This window comes from Fringilla coelebs, assembly GCF_963513975.1.
Source record: "Fringilla coelebs genome assembly, chromosome: 1".
Lineage (NCBI taxonomy): Eukaryota > Metazoa > Chordata > Aves > Passeriformes > Fringillidae > Fringilla > Fringilla coelebs.
In genome coordinates, this window is record NC_140028.1 from 75,314,943 (window position 1) to 75,321,318 (window position 6,376).

Below are 6,376 nucleotides of genomic sequence, written 5' to 3' on the forward strand. Positions count from 1 at the left end.
TTGGAGTCAGTGGCATGTGCTCAGTTCCTTTGTGTAAAGAAAAGCTATTTTATCCCTTATGCTCCTTTTATTTGTGTGTATATGTATATATATATATATTTATAAATACAAACACCTGAGTTCTCTATTGTATCTGTTTTGTTTTCTGAAAGTTTGAGTTCAGTTTCATTGAATGATTTGTAGATTTTAATTAAGAAGGCTTGATAGCTGTAATAATTTCATCTCATCAAAACCTGCATAGCAAGTACTTTTATTTATTAATAAAAGAAGGTTTTTTCAGTGAATGAAATAATTTTCTTATTTTAGATTTGGTTCTGCTCTGCATGAGGAAAAGTTATAATACCTAAGAGTATTATTAGCGTATTAGTGTAGAGTATTATTATCTATTTTGCATCAACAGGAACATTGACAGTTATCAAAAAACTTGTCTATATTTTATTCTTGTTTTGGAACAAACAGACATACCATAAATAAGTATGTATTTTTGTAGTGGGCTTTTTAATGATTTGCATATTATTTGTGTTTAGGAATTCAAAAGCTTTCCAGCTGAAAGCGATAAATTGCAAAAATGTACATTTTTGTGATCTTGAGCATATTAATAGCAGGGAATTAATAAAAATCTAAAACAGACAGTGGAATTTACCTCACCAGTTTGGATGTTTGCATCTGAAACAGGTCACCTGAGCCAGGGCTCTCTGCCTTGTCAGTGGATGGCAGTGGCTCATGGACAGCCAGAGGGGTGGGTCTCTAGAAGGGACTGGTTCTCTTCACTGACTGTAGTGGGAGCTGGCAGTGATCAGCATAAATCTCTCTGCCCTAGATATTTGAAATTAGGTGAGATTGATGTTGTCCCAAGAATCTGGAAAGGACATACAGAAACAGATTTGCTGGCTTATCAGGTATCAGAAGTGCCAGCCAAATCATGCCAGGAACAGAAATGGGAGGTGAAACTAGAGGAGCTTCAGGTAAGGATAATAACAAGTCTTAGAGATAAATGCAGAGAGGCTCATAAGAAACACTGAGACAGGTTTGGGGCTTCGCTGAGTTTTAGCCATACATATATATATATATATATATATATGGGGAGGGGGGGTAAATGTGTGTCCATAAAAAAGAAAATCATCCTCAATAAAGTGCATCTTAAACAAATTGGTACCTATGTAAAGTGACAGGTACTGCAGGATATTTTCCAGTCAGTGGCAGAGACAAATTTTCTGTTCAAATCCAGAAGCACACAGTCATTACAAATATTTTTAAAAGCAGTGTTGTAGGCAGCTAAAGTCAGGATTGCTTCTTGCCCAGTTTGTGGCTACTAAGTTGAAGCTAATTAAAAATTGCTCAGTGTGGGTTTTTTTGCTGCTAACTTCACCTGCATAGGCTCAGGGTGTTGAGTTCAATGTCTAGGAAATAGTTTTCAAATGCTCTTTTAAACTTCTGTAAAGCACAGATTTAAGGCATATGTATGATTTCAAAATAGTTCAGTTGACCAGAAGCAAGATTTATCCTAGCTTTTTTTTCCCCTGGAATTTAGATTTCATTGTTTCTTTACATTTCATCAATATTACAATAGTCCTACCTCTGCCCCTTTTATCTTAGTGCTATTACAGCACAAAGGTTTTTTGGGGGCTTCATTTTTATGAAAAGCTCCTGATTTTGAAGGAAACATAAAGCTGGAATTTTGGTGCCACAGAAGACCTGGTCTCTCCCTCTTCTTTTGTGAGGATTTCAGGGTGCTTGAAGGCATCCCTGGTAGGAGAAGAACTTTCATTTTAGGCTTGGTTTTGTCAGAGGGCGGGACATAACTCTGGGATGGTCCCTTGAAATTATTTTGTAGAGGAGCCTGGCATGGTTACTGGGCTCGGGGTGTGCAGCTGCCTCACTAAGTGACATTTGTGGTCACAGCATCCCTTGTGGTGTTAGTCCAATCCCGATTTTGGCCAGGGATGGAGCAGGGAGCCTTGCAGAGGCTTTTTGAAAGATTTGTCAGAAAATATCCAAGGAGACCTACATGCCTCAGAGGCAGGATGTGGTGTACCTGGGGTCGCAGGAGATAAATGCAGAAAACTTCTCTCCCTGGGGCTTGCATCTCTCTTGATGAACCACAGGGCTTTGGGTCAGCTCTGTGTCAGCCATGGCCAGTGAGTGAGGAGGGTGGCTGGAACATTGCTGGAAGCTGTGTGTGCTGAATAGTGCTGCTGGGAGGAAAAAATTAGAAGCATGAAAGAAATAGAATGGGTCCCAGATTCTTTCATCTTCTGACATACCCCAGTTTTGTATAATTCTGAGATTAAAAGCCTTGGGAGGACAATTAACCAAAACATCTTCCTCTCTTAGTGAAGTGTTTGGCCGTAGTTCAAGGCTTTACTGAAATGGGGAGGCAACTAAATTAACTAAACTTGTGCAACCCAAACTATTCTGTGATTCTGTGATCTTAAAAATATTGAAAATCACCATCTTTAGAGTTTCAGATAACAAATACAGCCTTTAGTTATGAAGGAATTTTTTACCTATCATTTAGATGGCTTCCAAGCATCAGAAAACACAGTTCAATAAGCTCTGTTCTCTTGACAATTCTTTGACTGTCACACATGCCTGCAGTGGTGGATTCCACCCTGCCAACAGCCAAGTCACTCACTCACTCACTCACTCACTCACTCACTCACTCACTCACTCACTCACTCACTCACTCACTCCCACAGCAGCAGAATGGGGGCAAAACCAGGAAGAAGAGGACCAACCAAATTTTAGTCTATGATAAAGACACGGAAATCACTTCTCATGCACTGTCATGGGCAAAACAGACTTGAGTAGAGGAATTTAACTTAATTTATTGGCAATTAGCATTAGTATTTAATTACAGATTTAGGTATTGGGAAATGTAAAAAAGGACAAACATTAGAATGCTAAGGGAAAAAACACCCCTCCCCTTTTCCAAGCTTAACTTCACTCCAGACTCCCCTCCCTTGTTCTCACCACAGGTCATGCTCAGTGCCATCAGTGAGGCAGCGAGCAGAGTGGGGGTTGTGCAGTCAGAATCTGGTGATTTCTCTCTGCCTCTCTATGCTTCAGTGTGAATCCTTCACTGGCTGCAGTCTTCACCTTCTAGGGTGTACCAGCTCCAATGCTGGCTTGGGATAATTAAGTTCTAAAACACTTGGTATGTTACATGTTAATTACCAATTTTATAAACATCTATTCAGCTTCTATCCATGCTACTGGAAGGGGGGGAAAAGGGAAAAATTAAAGTAAAATCTATTTTTATTGTCTTCCCTCTTTGGTGTTTTAATGTGCTATCACACATGCCTGTATTTCTGCAGGACATGGATTAGAACAGAGCAAAAGGGTCTGAAGGAAGCAGCTCAGAAAGTAAGAGACTAAAATCAATCCTGGAGTGATTCTGGACCTCACACAGGAGTTACATGGAGCTCAAGCAATGATCTAAGGGCAACAGGAGGTATGAAAAAGACATGGCTAGGAGAAGTAAGCAAATCCATGGAGGAAGACACTTTAGTAAGTCCATGATACTTTTTAGTCTGAACTGCCAGTCTATGACCGGAGATGGGAAAATTTCCCAGGGTAATAGACACAGAAAGGGTGCTTGCAGCTCTTCTTCCCTGCAGCCTGTAACATGACACATGAATAGATCATGACTACTGTAATTGAAGCTGCTCTCAGCTGCTCCTTCCAAGCAGAGGACTTCACCACTGTGAGGGTTCTACAGAAGAGAAGAGGTGTTTCTTGCCTTTCCTGTACTTATGGCTTTCCCTTGTTTGTTGGTTGGGTCCCCACATTTGGCATTTTCAGTGCTTCTGTTGCTGCTGTAGCAGGGATGATACAGCCAAGAAACACTTTAGCCACCTTCTGTTGAAGTTCGGAACAAGACAAGAGTGAAGCCACATGTTTTTGTTTCACAGGCTGTGAAAAGCCCGCCACGATCAAATTTGACCACATCTCTGTGTTCAGGGTCCTCAGAGGTCTGTTCAGGTAAATATTTCACCCCCTCATTAGCCTTTGCAGGTTAATGAGGAGGGAGATTGAGAGTTCTCATCTACTGACATCCAAACCTCAACACATTTTCAAAGAAAGGAGAAAAGTGGGAATCAAACTTACAGGCTGAGCAAACCCAACAAGGTGAATTTCTTCACATCACAACACGTGGTGTGAGCATAACTCAGGAAAGCTGCAACGTTCCAGAGCCATGGGAACATGAGCAAAACTGTTCAGTAGCCAGCGGGTGCTCTACCCAGTTTAGTAGCAAAAGGCATCCATGAGTGCTGGACAAAAGATGTGACCAGATCATGTTTGGTTTGGTTTTTTCAAGAACCCATGCAAACTACACATGATTTTAGTTCTGTTCTGGGCAGCTCCAGAGGTCCTGCCTTTCTACATTGACCTGCTCTTTGAATTACTCAAAGGCAGGAAGAAAAACAAAGGTGTGATAGTTCAAACTGTAGAAATGTTATTACAGGCATATCTGTGAAAGGAATAAAAGACATTTTTTCACTCTGCAAGAGTGGCTTAATAAATGCAATTTTCAGCAGTGCTAGTCAGGAAAGACAGTTGTAACATTTGGTCCAGCAAGTGTAATTCATCTAGAGCTCCAGAGTATACTGCACAGAATAGGAATGATACATTTAGGATCAAATTAGGGCTGTTCAAGTTACAGCTGCTAGGAGCCCAGCACTTTGGGAATACAAGAAGAGCAGAAGGAAAATATATGATTTAAATAAAAAGAGAACACAATTTGTGTGGAAAGCCACTAGCCTATTTATCTTATTGTCCTTTTCAAAGCGACATAAACCTGAGAAAAATTCCAGTACAATTAAGTCTATGAAATACTGGTTTTGATGAAGAGTTTATTACATAAATTAATATCAGTATGTTGACTGTACCTTTGTGAGTCACAAATGCGAACTATTAATAGAAAAATGCATGGATATTAACAGAGTGGCTTCATGACAGCTATATTTTTGAAGCTGTTAAAAAAAAGGAATTATAGTTATAGATAATTTTAGTGCCCTAGATGCATGTAATTTAGTGACAAAGCAAATGTTTCCCCTGAAATGCTGCCAGCAATTAGAAATTCCCAGTTTCTTGCCAAGCATTAAAACCTGCAGCCTTTGGGTGGAGTTCCTTCTCCTCCTACACTTCCAATTTCAGTCAAGACTATAGAGTTGACCCGTTTTTTTTTTTTCTTTAACAGTTTTTGGGGAAAGTGACGGGAAAAAAATAAGGTTATTATCTATATCTGTACTTTTAGAAGCATATGCCTTTTTTCAGCTGTCTGGCTACTTCTACCTGTCAGTGAATCCTGATACACCTTTTTCTGTTTGACTAAAAGGTCAGCATGTATTGATTTTCCTAACAGAACATGATCAAATCATCCTTAACTTTTCCCTGGGTAAACTGAACAGATACTGCTCATTCATTTTAGGGTTCATCTTCAGTCTTCTAATTTCTCACATAGTGTGATTATCAATTCCTCTTTGTATTACAAATATTAGTACAAGGCTTAGTCTTTTCATCAGTCTTGCAAGAGCACTTTGTAAAGAGAAAAATTATAAAATAACTCCATTTCTGTCTGGCATTCCTGTGTCTCTACACCCAACAACTGCAACAAGATCTGTTTATTCTCAGAAGTCCTGGGTTTTAGCTGAAGTGTAAATGAGCAATTTCCACACTCCGAGGCAAAATCTATCCCTAAGTGCAAGGTTGGTCTGAGATTCCAAAGACAGATTTGACAGGCAGTGTTGTCAGCCAGTAAGATGGGTAGGGGAGCACCAAAACCTGACAATATTTTAGGTCTGGGATACCCCAACGCCTATGGCCACTTCTGAACACAGGTCTGGCAACAAACCATCAGGGACTATGGCTGTTCTTAAGCCTGACAGCAGCAGCCACTTTATGTATTTGGTGTGTTTTGTGTTTCCAGATGATTAGTGTTACCATAGGACCTTCCATGTAAATACCTGCAGAAACTTGGACTGGGTAAATTGATCAGCTAATGACAACCACATTTGCATGTCCTTGATGTGATAGCACAAATCAGAGTGATAAATTGTTTAGCTTATTCTATGATCTGAGAAAGGAGATCACAGATTAGGTTTGGATCTGGGTTTTTATGATTGATTGATTCTAATAAAGATAAGCCTTAGATAGAAAAATTATATGACCCTGGTAGTTTAAAAAAAAATACCTGAAAATTCGGAGAGACAAAGAAGAAGACGAAAAATCCAGAAGAAAAAAAAAAAAACAACATTAAAAGCAAACACACAAACACAAAAGTACCCCCAAAACCACAGCAAAAGAACCCCAAACCAATAAACATCAGAATAATGCAAAAAACAACAGGTTAGTTACTTATTGCCAGAATAGA